General features: G+C 34.8%; 1 non-coding gene across 1 annotated transcript; it reads left to right on the top strand.

Annotated features, from left to right (window-relative positions):
- Positions 1–5,938: 5,938 nt before the first annotated feature.
- LOC141682328 (small nucleolar RNA R71) lies at positions 5,939–6,045 on the top strand. The gene has a single exon (XR_012559729.1). It is a non-coding gene; the product is annotated as a small nucleolar RNA R71 (small nucleolar RNA).
- The last annotated feature ends 10,513 nt before the right edge of the window (positions 6,046–16,558 follow it).

Raw genomic sequence — 16,558 nt, 5'->3', positions numbered from 1 at the left:
TAGTATGAAGTATGAACATAAACTCAAAATACACGAATATATGAATCACCAAATAGTGAACATATAAGTCTCACCAGGACCTTTAATGTTTTTCATCCTATTCGCCACTCATAGATCACTTTTAGCTCAGAAAACTATATTGCACATTATATAAGTTATCATTTGTGATGAATATCATCTAATGTGTTAGGAGTTGTCCCACAGTATTTGTGGAAGGGGCAAATTCTTCGAAAGGTCGATTATGCTGTTATCATTCTCGAATCCGCTCAAATTAGTAACAATTATTTTTAATTTTCATTTCAAAGTGTAAATTTTGGTCTTTTATTGAACTTGTTTTAAAAGGTTGGTTGATTCTTTAGCTTGAGCCATCCACGAAGTACGTGATTGTTTAGTTTTAATGTTAAATATGTATTTTTATTTCTTTTAATTTCTTATAACTTTTATTTGTATATGTTTATTTATTCCTATATATATATGCTTGTCTCTTTCTTTTGTTTGTGTCCTGTTATTCATCAGTTTTAATGATTTGTTGTTATTTTTAGACCTATGTTTGTGTTTTCTTACTTGGCACGCTTCTTTTGCTCCATCTGGTTATTTTCTTGTTACTTGGCTTAGTTTTTGTTCTGTAAATCTGTAATTTTATTAGTGATATTGTAAATGTCATGAAATTTACATATTTGTTTTGTTTGATAATTGATAACTCATAATTGTGAATATTTGTAAATTTGCCTACGTGTTTGATAACTTATAATTTAGATGCAATTCAAATGGAGTTTGTTTTAAATGACATTATTTTATTAGTCTCGTTTTCTTATTTTGATGATACGTTGTTATGATTTTAGAAAAATATTATTCAAATTCATGATATATATAGTGATATTTTATTGATGATATTTTAAATTTTTATCATGACTTGACTTTGTTGTTTGGTTAAATCTGGAGCAAGTAGGGTAATAAGAGGAGCATATAGTGTGAATCTTTTGGTCAAATTTCTAAAAGACGTTGCGCTAGCTCTTGTTAGAGCGAAAACACGCGCTAAAATTACACGCAAGTATACGCGTTTGCAAGTAGTATAAGATATAAATCAGATTCGAACCCACAAAGACTCTTTTTAGTTAACTTAAGATTATTAACCTATGCAACAATGGTATGGCTATTGCTCAATGCTAAGACAAGTAACAATTTGAGATGTTTATAACTAAGATTAAACTAACATGCAATTAACTAAGAATAAAAGTGATTGATTTAACTATATGAGACAAAATGGGATTCTAACTTCATTAAATACTTCATTCAAAGTCATTGTTCTTAACCTTAGCATGCAATGGTGATGACAACTAATCAGATAACACGAAACTAACAAACGACAACTTTTGTTGTACGAATACCCTACTACCAGACATCCACAAAAGAGATAGAAGCTGAATAGACACCAATTATGTTGAGACCCTATATGTCTATAGAATTTGACAACATAAAGGTTTAATGAACAAGTTATCTATCGTGATTACATAGGGCAAGTAAGATGGTTAAAATTACCTACGAATCATGCATACAATTTATACATGAACCTATGCAAGCATGGCAAGTTCTAAATCTCTATATTCACTTTCGCTTCAATAGAGATTAACACGCTATCTTATATGTTAGCTACACACATAAGACGAATAAGCACAACCAATACTAGGATCAATCAATCACCACACACTAAGATATTGAAATAAACTAACTATAGAAATTCATAAGTAAATCCCTTAGAACCCAACGATAACGATTAGTTCATAACCGAACTCATCGTCACCATAGGTTCTAATAAAAAATATGATAATAAAAAATATAAGAGTATTAGGGTTTAAGACAAATCGAAAACAAGCATCAAAGTATTGCCTACATGAAGAATATAAAAGTATTCTTCTCTGTAGCTGTCTTGCACTCTCTAGGTGTTCATAATGCTCTCCCTTGGCTCCTTGTTGTTAAAAACGTCTTTTTGTTGGTATATATAAGCCCCTAGTGGACCTGAACGCTTCAATTCTTCGAATTAGAATAGAATCAGGATTCTGGAAAAATGACCTGGCGCGGCCACCCCGCATACCAGCGCGGCCGCCCTGAGTTTCTGAAAAATGGGCGCGACCGTCCCCAAGACTAGCGCGGCCACCCTAACCTTCTGAAATTTCCTGATTTTTCTTATTTCTTCTGTATCTCGAGTTCCGTCTGTCAGAATTCGGTGAACCAATAGTCCACGCGAAGCAATTAAGATGCTCTTCAACATGAGAATGGCCTAGGCTTCAGATTTCGAACTTCTTCCAGCCTATTTCCTTGAAAAACTCATTTATTTCATCAAACTAATGCCTGTAATGCAAAAACACAAAAATATATCAAATATACCAATAACTTGATTCAAAAACACCAACTTAATCCTGTAATGAAGAGTTCCAAGTAAATATAAAATCCACTTATCACACCCCCAAACTTGAATCGATGCTTGTCCTCAAGCATAAACAGACTCAAAAACTAAAAAAATCCTAATGTATGAATGCAACTACGTGAATGTGACTAAATGACAATGCAATCGATCCCCTCATAATAACCATAACCAATTGAATAAGCCAATGCCTCTAAGAATGCAATGACTTTTAACAGAGTTCGAATAAATCTCACAAACCAACTCACAAACCAGAAACGTGCGTGTGTGCAACGCTTAACAGATATACTCTCGATACTAGATCAATAACCATAACTTATCTATCATCAAAAGAATCACAAGTTTATAAACAGAATAGATGATAAACATATAATGACTCACAACACTTTCATTTTACTAGAGTTATACAAGGATTCATGCTATTATTGAACACATAACATAGATGCTTATTTGACCGTGCAATGAATGAGGTCCCAAAAGACTTATAAAATAATACTCATGTAACGAGCGTTAGGTTAGTGGATCCAAGACTATAAAAGCCTTAGGTCACTAGGCACAAAGTCCCCTAGAACTTAATAACTCGAGTATTAAAGAGCTCACGCTTGATCAATTATGCATAAACACATACTTTTTTCCATTTTTTTTTTATTTTTTTTCTGAATTTCTGAATGAGTGCGTGTTGATCCATCTCATTCAACCCTAGACTACTCATAAAATATGAGCCGACTACTAGCCATTTGAGGCCTAGCCTTATTCACAACTAGGAATGAAATCCAAGTTTTTCCAGATTTAAATTCAGCGTTCCTACGTCATTATGGGAATATCACAAATTTTAAATATAACCAAGTGATTAAATCTTAACAACAAAAAAGTATGATCATGATCTAGTTCGAAATCAACCTATAAGACTTGTGATTTTTTTTCTGGCATGCAAATCAATTCATTAAGACTTAAACAACCCTCTATTCGTCATCACCACACTCAAATTAACATCAACTAATCAATCAAAAATAGCTCATCATACGGGATCATGCTATATGCATGCAAATATATGAACTCACATAAAACACAAACAAATATGTCCTATATGAACAATCATACAAAAATATGAATAAAATATAACTAAACATGCAACATGAATCTATATGAATCTATATGGACACACACAAACTAATTCTTACATTATCACCCCCAAACTTAAAATTTTCAATGTCCTCATTGAAGTTAATAATAAGGATTTCAGGCATACCTAGTTAGTGGAAGGATCACCCTCTTCGGGTGGAGGACAGGTGACCAATCAACCTCGACACCAGTGTCTCGGAAAATAGTACCGAGAGCGACTGTCAAATCTTCACCAAAACGTTGGTGGATGTCATGCATGGCCTCAATACGCCGAACCAACCTTCTATACTGCGGATCACCAAGATCAAACCTATCAATAGTCTGTGGTGCATGAGAAGGACCATCTGTAAGCACGGGAGGAACCGGCCGGTCACCCTTTAGATTATCATAGATATAATCCAACCCCTTATCCAGGAGTGCACCTAAGAATGTATAACTCAAGTGATCTGGAAGTGGGTTGAGCTCAAGTGTGGGTGCTTCTTCAATAGATGGTTGAAAACGCTCCTCAGAATCTTTCAACTCTGTTAATCCAAGAGACTCGAATGGCGGATCCATCTCCCTTTTCCATGGAGAAGATTTCAAATACTGCAGTTGCTCTGCCCATTCTTCATCTTCACTATTAGATTCCCCTGTCAAGGCTCTCTCTAAAGAATCTGACCTTAGCACTTGCTCAAGTTCCGAATTCACTCCAGAATCGACCATCTCTACTTTAAAGCAATTCTATTTAGCTGTGGGTAACTTTATTACCTTGAACACATTAAAAGTGATCTTCTGATTGTGAACCTTCATCGTAAGCTCTCCTTTCGGCACATCGATCATAGTTCGACCTGTAGCCAAGAATGGTCTTCCCAAGATGATGGGAATCTTCTTATCTTTCTCAAAGTCCAGAATTACAAAATCAACAAGGAAGATGAGTTTGTCCACCTTAACCAAGACATCCTCCACTATACCTCATGGATATGTGATGGTCTGATCGACCAACTGTAAGGACATGCTTGTCTGTTTTGGCTCAGGAAAACCAAGTTTCTTGAAGACAGATAAGAGCATCAGATTGATGCTAGCTCCCAAGTCACATAAACAGTTGTCGAACGACAAGTTTCCGATGGTGCAAGGAATAATGAAACTTCCAGGATCTTTAAGCTTCGGAGGAAGCTTCTGTTGCAGCACAACACTGCACTCTTCCGTTAGAGCAACAGTTTCCAACTCCTCAAGTTTTAGCTTCCGAGATAGAATACCCTTCATGAACTTAGCATAGCTCAACATCCGTTCTAGAGCTTCAGCAAAAGGTATGTTGATATGCAGCTTCTTGAAAACTTCAAAAAACTTGGCAAATTGCTTGTCGAACTTATGATTTTGAAGCCTTTTAGGTAATGACGGAGGTGGGTAGACCTATTTATCCCCTGTATTACCCTCTAAAGGATTTCTTTTAACGACTTTCTTCTTCGATTCCAACTCGGCATCCTTCTGCACCACTTTTTCAGCTACAATCTTATTTTCTGGATTTGGCAAAGGTGCAGATGCACCTACATTCTGGACAGAATTTTTAGACTTTTCATCTTGCTGAATTTGGGGGCTTGCGACCTTTCCGGTCCTCCAGGTGATGGCATTCACCTGTTCATTAACTTCCCTCTTGCCTGGATTGGCTTCTGTATCACTAGGAAGCATTCCTGATGGTCTATTCAATAAGGCGTTAGCAATTTGACCTATTTGGTTCTCCAAAGTCTTGATAGAAATAACCTGGTTTTGGCATATAAGAGCCTGGTTTTTGCACATAAGCCGCAACTCCTCTAATTTGGATTTTTCATTCGAAGAGAGACCTATACCTCCATGAGTTTGTTGTTGAAGTTGGAGTTGTTGTCTTGGTGCGTATTGCGGTTGTTGAAAACCAGGAGGGTTGAATTGCTTTGTTGCATACTGCTGATAAGGCTGTTGCATCACACTCTGATTTTTGCTCCAACTGAAGTTAGGATGATTCCAGTTGTCAGGATGATAAGTGTCTGGAACTGGTTGCTGCGATCTCTGAAAGTTGCTCACAAATTGAGCTGATTCACTAGATATAACGCATTGCTCCGTCGCATGGGAACCTGCACACAGCTCCCAAACACTGGTTATCTAATTAATGCCATAGTTAGCCAGAGAATCAATCTTCATAGACACGCCTTTAGTTGAGAAGTGATAGCCGTAGCTGTATCCACTGCAAGAACTCCTGCTACCTTGCCATGTGGCAATCTCTGAGTTGGATACTGATATTCATTAGCAGCCATCAATTCAATTAGATCATAAGCTTCCTCATAGCTCTTTACCCATAATACTCCACCTGATGCTGCATCAAGTATGGGTCTTGACTCTGCTCTCAAACCGTTATAGAAGCAAATGATGATCATCCAATTAGGAATTCCATGATGAGGACACTGTTTAAGTATCTCCTTGTAGCGCTCCCAAGCTTCACATAGAGATTCTCCCGATTGTTGCGCAAATTGAGTAAGAGCATTCCTCATTGCAGCTGTCTTCTTCATAGGGAAGAATTTAGTAAGAAATTTCTGAGTGAGATCCTCCCAAGTAGTGATAGAACCTGAAGGTAGAGAGTGTAACCAACACTTAGCTTTATCCCTTAGAGAAAAAGGGAAAAGTCTCAGCTTCACAGCATCTTCAGAAACATTGTTGAACTTGAAGGTGTCACAGATTTCGATGAAATCCCTAATATGCATATTAGGATCTTCCGTTGTGAAACCCCCAAACTGGATTGAATTCTGTACCATCTAAATCGTGTCAGGCTTGATTTTAAAGGTATTAGCTGCGATCGCTGCCTGACATTGCTAGATTGAATATCATTGATCTTAGGTTGAGAAAAATCCATCAATGCTTTCGTTGGTGCTGCTGGATCTCCCATTATAATGAGTACCTGAAACACAAACAAGTAAAGTGTGCAATTAAAAGAATCCGAGTTAGTGAACTTTAACGACCACTGATATCAAGCACATAAACTAAAATTAACACCGAGTCCCCGGCAGCGGCGCCAAAAACTTGTTTGGGCAAAAACACGCGCTAAAATTACACGCAAGTATACGCGTTCATAAGTAGTATAAGACATAAATCAGATTCGTACCCACAAAGACTCTTTTTAGTTAACTTAAGATTATGCACCTATGCAATAATGGTATGGCTATCGCTCAATGCTAAGATAAGTAACAATTTGAGATGTTTATAACTACGATTAAACTAACATGTAATTAACTAAGAATAAAAGTGATTGATTTAACTATATGAGACAAACATGGGATTCTAACTTCATTAAATACTTCATCAAAGTCATTGTTCTTAACCTTAGCATGCAATGGTGATGACAACTAATCAGATAACATGAAACCAGTAATGGACAACTTTCATTGTACGAATACCCTACTACCAAACATCTACAAAAGAGATAAAAGCTGAATAGACACCAATTATGTTGAGACCCTATATTTTTATAAAATTTGACAGCATAAAGGTTTAATGAACAAGTTATTTATCGTGATTATATAGGGCAAGTAAGATGGTTAAAATTACCTACGAATCATGCATACAATTATACATGAGCCTATGCTAGTATGGCATGTTCTAAATCTCTATATTCACTTTCGCTTCAATAGAGATTAACACGCTATCTTATATGTTAGCTACACACATAAGACGAATAAGCACAACCAATACTAGGATATCAATAAATCACCACACACTAAGATACTGAAATAAATTAACTATAGAAATCCGTAAGTAAATCCGTTAGAACCCCACGATAACGATTAGTTCATAACCGAACTCATTGTCACCGTGGGTTTCAATCAAAACATGATAATAAATAATATAAGAGTATTAGGGTTTAAGAAAAATAAAAAACAAGCATCAAAGTATCGCCTAAATTGAAGAATACAAAAGTCTTCTTCTCCGTAGCCGTCTTGCGCTCTCTAGGTCTTCGTAATGCTCTCCCTTGGCTCCTTGTTGTTAAAAACGTCTTTTTGTTGGTATATATAAGCCCCTAGTGGACCTGGACGCTTCAGTTCTTCGAATTAGAATATAATCAGGATTCTGGAAAAAAGACCTGGTGCGACCACCCCACATACTAGCGCGGCCGCCCTGAGTTTCCGAAAAATGGGCGCGGTCGCTCCCAAGACTAGCACGATCGCCCTAACCTTCTGGAATTTCTTGATTTTTCTTGTTTCTTCTGTATCTTGAACATGAGAATGGCCTAGGCTTTAGATTCTGACCTCCTTCCAGCATATTTCCTTGAAAGCTCATTTATTCATCCAACTAATGCCTGTAATGCAAAAACACAAAAATACATCAAACATACCAATAACTTGAGTCCAAAACACCAACTTAAGCCTGTAATGAAACGTTCCAAGTAAATATAAAATCCACTTATCAGCTCACAACATAAACTCACGTACTATGAAAATGCTTTTAGTTCTTTCGGCGCCTATGTAGAGGCATCTACAATTGCAGTTGCTGTAGGTCTGTTTTTTAATTTCTATAATCATGCAATGTTAGTATTCTGTGTTAATTTTGAAAACACCCTCTCTTTTTATCCCATAGGAAAAAACAAGGTCACGAACCTATTGGTATACTAAGCCATAGGGCCAAGGCTAAAAGTATTTTTCTGTTTTCAACCTGATGCATGCCAATAGTAACTCCTGAAAATTTTGGTCTTACCAATGATGTAAAAGATACTAACACTTCTCGAAGAAAGCTGGGTGCTTCTGACAAAGTATGATTGTTTAAATATTTTAATGGGTAGAATGTGGTTATAATATTTTAATTGATATTCCGTTGCCTTTGCTACATGGAAAGGACTATCGGTGATGTTAAATTACCACCAGAAGATGTTGGTGAAGCATTACAACTTTTAGAATTTTCCACCGCATGTGGACAGTTACCTAAAGTTCTTTTCTTTATATATATTGATACTTTTGTTTAACCTTTTCTGAAATTTTCCCCAACTTGAAATACAAGATCATAAATCACAGACTAAGACTTTAAGTAGGTTAATCTTATCAATATGATACAGTGTGACTACAACCCTTGAGAAATACCAGCGTTGCAGTTTAAATCAACTAATTAATAGTTTAATTGAGACACATCTAATGGTTGGACAAATAAAGGGGATCCACAGGAATGTATCTGAAGTAACGGTTAGATATACACATGAATCTCCCTATATATTTATACTTTGTATGAGTTATAGGAACATATCTATATATGTAGTGTAATATAAGAACTAATATCAAGAATAAATGAATGTATACATAAACCTGACCTCATCAAAAATATACTCCATCTCATAACTCTTCAAATATACTAAAAGAATAACACAATCGAGATATATTTTAGTAGACGTGTACAAAAGGTGAAAAACATGACCAAATATCAAATGTATTCAAATACCCTTTAAGTATATGAGAATAATGACTTTGGGTGAAAATTTTGTATTTACAAAGTTTGGTGATATGTATATATATATATATATATATGAATATTTGAATGTAATGCTAATTTTGGTTTTTGATAATTATTTTGTATATTTTTGGGCACATAATAATCAAATGTAACACAACACATGGTAATGAAAAAACTGATGTTAAAAACTATATAATACATCACTTTTAAAAGAAAAATTGACGTTCCTGCACTACACATACATTAGTTTGAGTCTTTAACACATCACTTAAAAACTGTTGTCTATTTCAGCAATTTTATGGAAGTATTTACATCGGTTAAAAACTGATGTGATGGTATGTTATAGACATTAGTTCTGTTTGCAAAACTGATGTAACAAGTCATTTTTAACATCGGTCTTAAACCGATATAAAAAACAGGGACTTTTTTCTACACCCATCTAGATATCGGGTTTTAAAATTTTTTACATCAGCCCAGAATAAATATCTATTGATGTTTTTCCAATATTGACTTCCCAATTATTATAATTTAGTATATATGACAGAAATAATATTATATCTACTTTTAATTCATCTTCTTGTTTATAGTAACAACTTCAACAAGTTACCTGAACTTTCTTTAAAAATTATTGTGCAAGACATGCATGTACTATAATAAGACTAAGTCAAATTGACAACCCTAAGAATCAGTTGTATGATAATCTAAATTTGTATTTTCTATTGTATTACTTGAGTCTGTAAAAATGTCAAAGATTAGACTTGAGTATTTTTATGTAAACAGTCTCAAGCCTAAGAATAAACTCTGGAAGAAGATCAAGAAGGTCATGCCTCAGAGAAATTGTGAAGAAGCTTGGAGTTAAATAAATCTATTTTAGGAAAGATGTTCTAAGTCAAGATATCTACAAGTCACAAATCAAGTCATATAGAGAAGTCATTCAAAAACTCCAGAATAACTTATTGAGAAGTCCAAATTGGTCTATCGAGAAGTCCCAGAGATATCGACAAGTCAAATGAAGATATGAAGATTGGAGATATCGACATGTCATTTCTCCATATCGAGAACTAAGAGATATCGACAAGGAAAATGAAGATATGAAGATTAGAGATATCGATAAATTATTTCTACATGCAGAGATTTGGAGACCTCGATAAGCTAAGTTCATTTGTAGAGAACTCAGAGATCTCGACAAGCCAAATTTCCTTATAGAGAACTTGGAGACCTCGACAAGTCAAAACACTTATAGAGAACTAAGAGATCTCGATAAGCCATTATACTTATCGAGATGTCAGTTCCTTATAGATCAAACTAGAGATCTCGATATGAAGCTCAAGTACAAAATTCAGACAAGTTAAATATTCAAGATTATCAATCAACAAATGATCTAATCACTTAGATTAAAAAGTCTACAAAAGCAGCTTGAAGAGTATAAGAACAATTGAGAAGATTAACTGACAAAGAAAAGTCACAGATTTACAGGATTTGCAAGGATACACTAAGCCAGAAATGGAAAGATTTAGGGATAACTTAAAGAAGGGTTTAGTACATTCTATTGCATGATGTGTAAACCTGTGTTTACTAATCTATAAAGTAAATATTGGTCCTTTGTTTTTAAGTTGTATCAAATAGATCTAGTTTTTCTTGTAACTCTCTCAAGGAAGAAGCTGAGTTCTTTACTTACAAAGAACCCAGAATTTGGAGCAAAACACTAGCTTGATTTTAATACAAAATTAATTGAGTTTTGAAATATTGTGTGCACTATTTTAATTTCAGTTAACATAATATTACTGCATTTTTAATCTGCTTTGTTCACCAAGTAACAAACGTTCAAAAAGCCTTAAAAATAACCAAAACACATTCACCCCCCTCTATATTGTATTCATTACCTAATAAGTGGTAGAGCAAAATTTGAAAGCAAACGGATTAAAGATCTTGGAAGAATAAATACACAGATGATTAGCAGTATCAAGATTCCTGCCTTTGACAGATCTAACTACACATTATGGAAAAAAGAAGATGTTGTTGTTTATAAAGATGGCCAACCCATTATATGTTCAGATTATCAAGAATGGCTCTTTCACTCCCATGGAAAGAGTTGAGGAATCTAAAGATGGAGATATGGTCATTCCAGCTCATTATGCCCCTAAAGATCCCTCAAAGTATACTGAACCTGAAAAGGAGAAAGTCTCCCTGGACAGTGGCTTGCATTTGATTTTAATAGAGTCACTTGACAATGTAATGTACAATAATATTATCAACCGTGACACAACCAAATAAATCTTGGAGAAGATAGAGCTTCTATGTGAGGGAAAAGAGAAAGTTAGGTCAAACCAAAGAAGAATTCCAGTATCTCATTATGAGAGTTTTATGGCTAAACCAAAGGAGAGTATAACTGATGTTTTTGAAAGATTCAATAAGCTGATTAATGACTTGCAGCTTCATGACAAATACTATGAAGTTGAGGAGGTTAACTTGAAGTTTTTGCTCACCCTTTCTGACCATCTAGAATAAAAAATCTTATCCATAAGAGAAGGGAGAGACTTGAGCAGGATGACCTTAGAGGTTTTGTATGGTATCTTAAAAACCTATGAACTGGAAATAATTCAAAAAAAGTCTTTAAGAGCTAATCAATGGCATATTGTTAATGGATCAAGTGCTCTAGTGGTTAATAACAGCCAGTCATCTGATGATGAACAAGAAATCCAGATTCCAGCTATTTCTAGCAATGAGTAAAAGAACAAGGAACCAAAGAAGCAAGTTATTCTTAAACTTGAAGAGGATAAATTCTATACCTTGGATGAACTGGATGAGTTAGATCAGTCCATAGCTTACTTAGCAAGAAAATTCCCTAACATTAGAGTAAAGAAGCCAAAGTTCTTCAAGAATAAGGGACAAACATCCAACAAGGATAGCAGCTGGAAAGGAAATGCATAGTACAACTCTGGTGGTAAAAATGGCTACAAAACAGGATCTGTTGACATGTCAAAGATCAGGTGCTTCAATTGTGATGAATTGGGCCATTTTGCCATAGAATGCCAAAAGCCAAAGAAAGTGAAAAAGGACAAGGCTTATCTTGAATTATAAGCAAAGTATGAAGCTTTTCTAAGAAAGCAACATGGTGAAGCTTATATTGTAGAAGGAAAAAGTTGGGGTGATTGTGACAATGATGAAGATGAGGAGTTTAGAAACTATGCACTCCAGACCTTGGAGCAAGGAGAGTCATCCTCATCAAAAACAAAGGTACCAAATCTTACTACTATTGATTTGAATGCTAGTCAATATAAGAAGACTATTGAAAAGATGAGCATGGAAATGTTCCACATCCATACTAGCTTGGTAGCAGCTATTGAAGAGGTCAGTAAGTTATCAAAAGCTAGTGAGAAGCTTGAGATTGAAAAACAAGATATAGAACTGCAACTTGTTGAGCTTGAAACTATCAAGTAAGAAAATGAATATCTAAAGAACAAGCTAAAGTGTGCTACTGAGATAGAAGCTGTGTTGAGGGAGAACCTAGAGAAGAATAAAGTGAAATTAAAATCATTCAGAAATGCATCTCAGTTAGTTGGTCAGTACCTTGAGAAGAACAAGCCATGTGCTAACATAGTTATTGGCTTGGATTATAATGCATTAAACAACAACATGAAATTTGAAGGTGATAAGGGAAAAGCAACAGTAAGTGAAGATATCCCAGCTATGCTGAGAAAGGTTGATTCACCTATGTTCAAAGCATGTGAATTAATTTTCAGTGAAGAAGAGTTGATCATAAAGCAAGAATTGCCGATGAGGACAATGAAAAGAAATGTACATAAACAACTTCAACCTCAAAAGCTAAGAAGAAGCCAATGGTTGATCAAACCCCCAAGAAGTCGATTAAGGAGGCTAAAACTGAGAATGCAGGAAAGAAGAAGAAAAACAGGAATGTGAAGATTGGAATAAATAAAAGAAATAACTTTGCATTTGTTGCACATGCTCCTAGAAAATAGTGTCAAAAATGTGGCTCTACAAATCACCTAACTCACCTTTGTAAAAAGGTTGTAGTGAGCCAAGATTGGGAGCATGCAAATATAATATAGCAAATACTGAAGATCCCTATTCCTTCTGTGATAAGTTTGATTGCATTCCTTGCAACATGAAAGTAATGACAAGTTGCCACAAGCTGAGAGTAGAACTTAAAGAAATCAATATTGGATCTATAGCTAAAATGGAACATGCAAATCAAATAATGAACAACATTCTTTCTGAATCAACTCATTCTAATTCTACATATTCTGTTAACAAGAAGAAAGTATCCAACACTGTTTGGGTTGCTAAACACACTTAATCCTCATTCTGTGCAGGGCAAAGTGAAGAAAGTCATATGAATCATAGACAGTGGATGCTCAAGACATATGACATGTGATATGGCCCTGCTATCATAATTTTAGGAAATGGCTGGCCCATTAGTGACTTTTGGAAACAAAAGCAAAGGTTTCACAATGGGATATGGCAAATTAATCTCTGGAAATATTGTCATTGAAGATGTAGCATTGGTTGCTAGTTAGGAAGTAAATCTCCTAAGTGTTAGTCAATTAAATGATAGAGGATTCAATGTTAACTTTGAAAAAGGAGAATGCTTAATCATCAACAAAAAGACTAATGAAGTTGCTATGAAAGGAGTAAAAAAGAAGCTTATTTGTTGCAGACCTGGACTCAGCAAATGAGGATGAAATTTGTTGCTTCTACACCAAGGCATCTGAAGAACAAAGCAAGTTATGGCATAAAAAGCTCTCTCACTTGAATTACAAGGAAATCAACACTCTAATCAAAAAGGAGTTAGTGAGAGACATGCCAAATCTGGAGTTTGCTTAGAATAAGGTCTGTGAGGCTTGTCAAAAAGGAAAAATGAAGAAATCAAGTCACAAGAGTAAAATTATGAATTCTATAAGTGCACCTTTGCAACTTATTCACATGGATTTATTTGGACCAGTTATTGTCTTATCAATTTTAAGAAATAAATATGCACTTTTGATGGTGGATGACTACTCAAGATACACATGGGTAGAATTTATGCATTCTAAAGATGAAACTCCACACATCATAATTGAATACATCAAGAAGATTGAGAAACAGGATGAAGATCAGAACTATGCAAAAAGATTGAGGAGTGACAATGACACTGAATTCAGAAATGCAACCTTAACTGAATTCTGCAAAGATAAGGGCATTGTTCAAGAATTCTCAGCAGCTAGGACACCTCAACATAATGGTGTTGTAGAAAGGAAAAATAGAACATTAGTGGAGGCTGCTAGAACAATGCTGCAAGATGCCAAATTGCCAACAAGTTTTTGGGAAGAAGCTGTCAACACTGCATGCTATACTCAAAAGAGATATCTAATCAACAAAAATCTTGGCAAATCACCCTACTCAATCTTATCTAAAAGGAAGCCTACTATGAAGAATCTTCATGTGTATGGAAGCAAGTGTTATATTCTGAAAGAGAACTCTTAATATGTGGGAAAATTTGACTCTAAATTTTTTAAAGCAATCTGGGATATTCATTGGAGAGAACTGCCTACAAACTCTATGTGCTAAAACAAAAGAAAATTATGGAAAACACAAATGTAACTTTTGATGATGACAAGTGTCCAGGCTTGAAATGCCTTGATGAAAATGGAGCTGAGGCCCTGAAATTTGAAAATCTAAACATTGATAGTGATTCTGAGGATGAAGCTGAAATCAACACAAATCACATAATGGATGAAAAGAAGTCAACTGTGTTATTCCCAAACAATCTAACAACTAAAATTACAGAAGGCGGGTTGAATTTAATTCTTGGTTTCTTTATGATTTTAAGAACTTCTCACAAATATAAATATATCAGTGTTTGAATATGCAAAAGTGCGGAATGAAAATATAGATGTATTCAAACACAAAGTAATTAAACACAAGAATTAAAAACTTTCTGATGGATTGAACTTATCCACTAGAGATATATATGTATATTGATGAGAACTCTGTGATGCAAAAATGCACAATGCTGCTTACAAGTATGATACACTTAGAACAGAGAAATTCTTAACAGATACAACTTTTTCTATTTCTCAGTTCTTGGTTGCATAGTTTTCAACTTGCTACTCTTGGTTTATATATCACCAAGTTACATGATAAAAAGATAAATTAATAAGACAAAAGTGTCTTAGTTTAATTATATGCCGCTCCATTTCTCCATCCAGCGTCTTTGTATTTCTTCAAGTTAGCATGGAAATGGAAATGCTTCTTTGTTTTCTAAAACCTGTTAATAGGCTGCCACATTCCATTTGAATACAATCAACCCATATGACTGTCAAGTCACTATCAACTGCTTTTTGAATTTGATTATCCATTGAAACTCTGTTGGATCATCCGTTGAGACTTTGTTGGATCATCCGTTGAGAGTCTGGTTGATCATCAGTTGAAACTCTAGTTGATCATCCGTTGAAACCTTGTGGAACATCCGTTGAATGTATCTTCATAGCAGTTAACTCTATTTCACTTATACAAGATTACAAGGCATCTAATATTTATAATTAGCCAACCTATTTTGTATATCAATCTAGTAGTCAACATGTCTTAGAATATCCTACAACTTCTATTTCTCTAAGACATTTAAATATGCAGGAATGTGCTACCAAAACTTATTTAAACATAAGCTAATCTTTCAACAGATGACAGAGTACATAATCCGTTAAAAGCTACAATTACACTTAATCAAATCTATTAAGGTGTTTTTGTAGCATATCATCAAGTATATAACATATTCATGACAATCTCCCCCAATTTATGTCTACTAGAATTGTATGCATAAATTTAGAGGGACTTGATGATAACAAAACACCTTTTTACATAGAGATTATTCAACAGCATATAAAGATGATAAGTGTTGCAATCTATTAAAAATTGTACAAAAGAAAGTTCATAGAAATCTCACAGGCCATTTTTCAAGGTGCTCCTCTAGTCTGTGCAAATTAATCTTTTCTCCTTGAATGTCTAGTCTTCTTTCCCAGCCTTTCATTATTCTCTTCAATCTGGTATTGGAGTTGTCTGTAGAACTACATATTCATCTACATTTGATTGATCCAACATCTCCTGCATTTCCTTGAGAGTTTCATAGCTTTATATCATTAGCTGATCATCTAATCTGAAGAATCTTCTTATGTTCTTTTCATCCTTGAGCTCCATTAGCCAATATGGCCTCAAGTGCACTCTATCCCCGGTGTAAGGAATAGTTAAGACTCTTGGGAGTGTATTTGGGTCTCTCCAGCTTTGTCTTATTCTTTCAATCTGGTTGAGTATCTGCTTTTTGGCATAAATATTAAAGCCAAAGTTTTTCTTGATTGAGGAGAAAATCTTCACTGAGACAGAGAAGCCTTCATTGAGAATCCTATGAAGAGGCCAAGTAAACTCCTTTCCACCCTTATATCTGAATACAAGTCTTTATGGAAGTCTGTTGTGGGCATCAATAGCTCTTACTTCATACAGCTCATCCAGATAGAGATTGATGTCTGAGAACTCCTTAATGTCACAAATGAATAGTTGATCTCCTTTGTTAACTATAGGTTTAAG

The sequence above is a fragment of the Apium graveolens genome, chromosome 8, assembly GCF_009905375.1.
Source record: "Apium graveolens cultivar Ventura chromosome 8, ASM990537v1, whole genome shotgun sequence".
In the NCBI taxonomy this organism is placed as follows: Eukaryota; Viridiplantae; Streptophyta; class Magnoliopsida; order Apiales; family Apiaceae; genus Apium; species Apium graveolens.
Note: the sequence above shows the minus strand (reverse complement) of the source record. Positions and strands in the feature narration are given on the sequence as shown.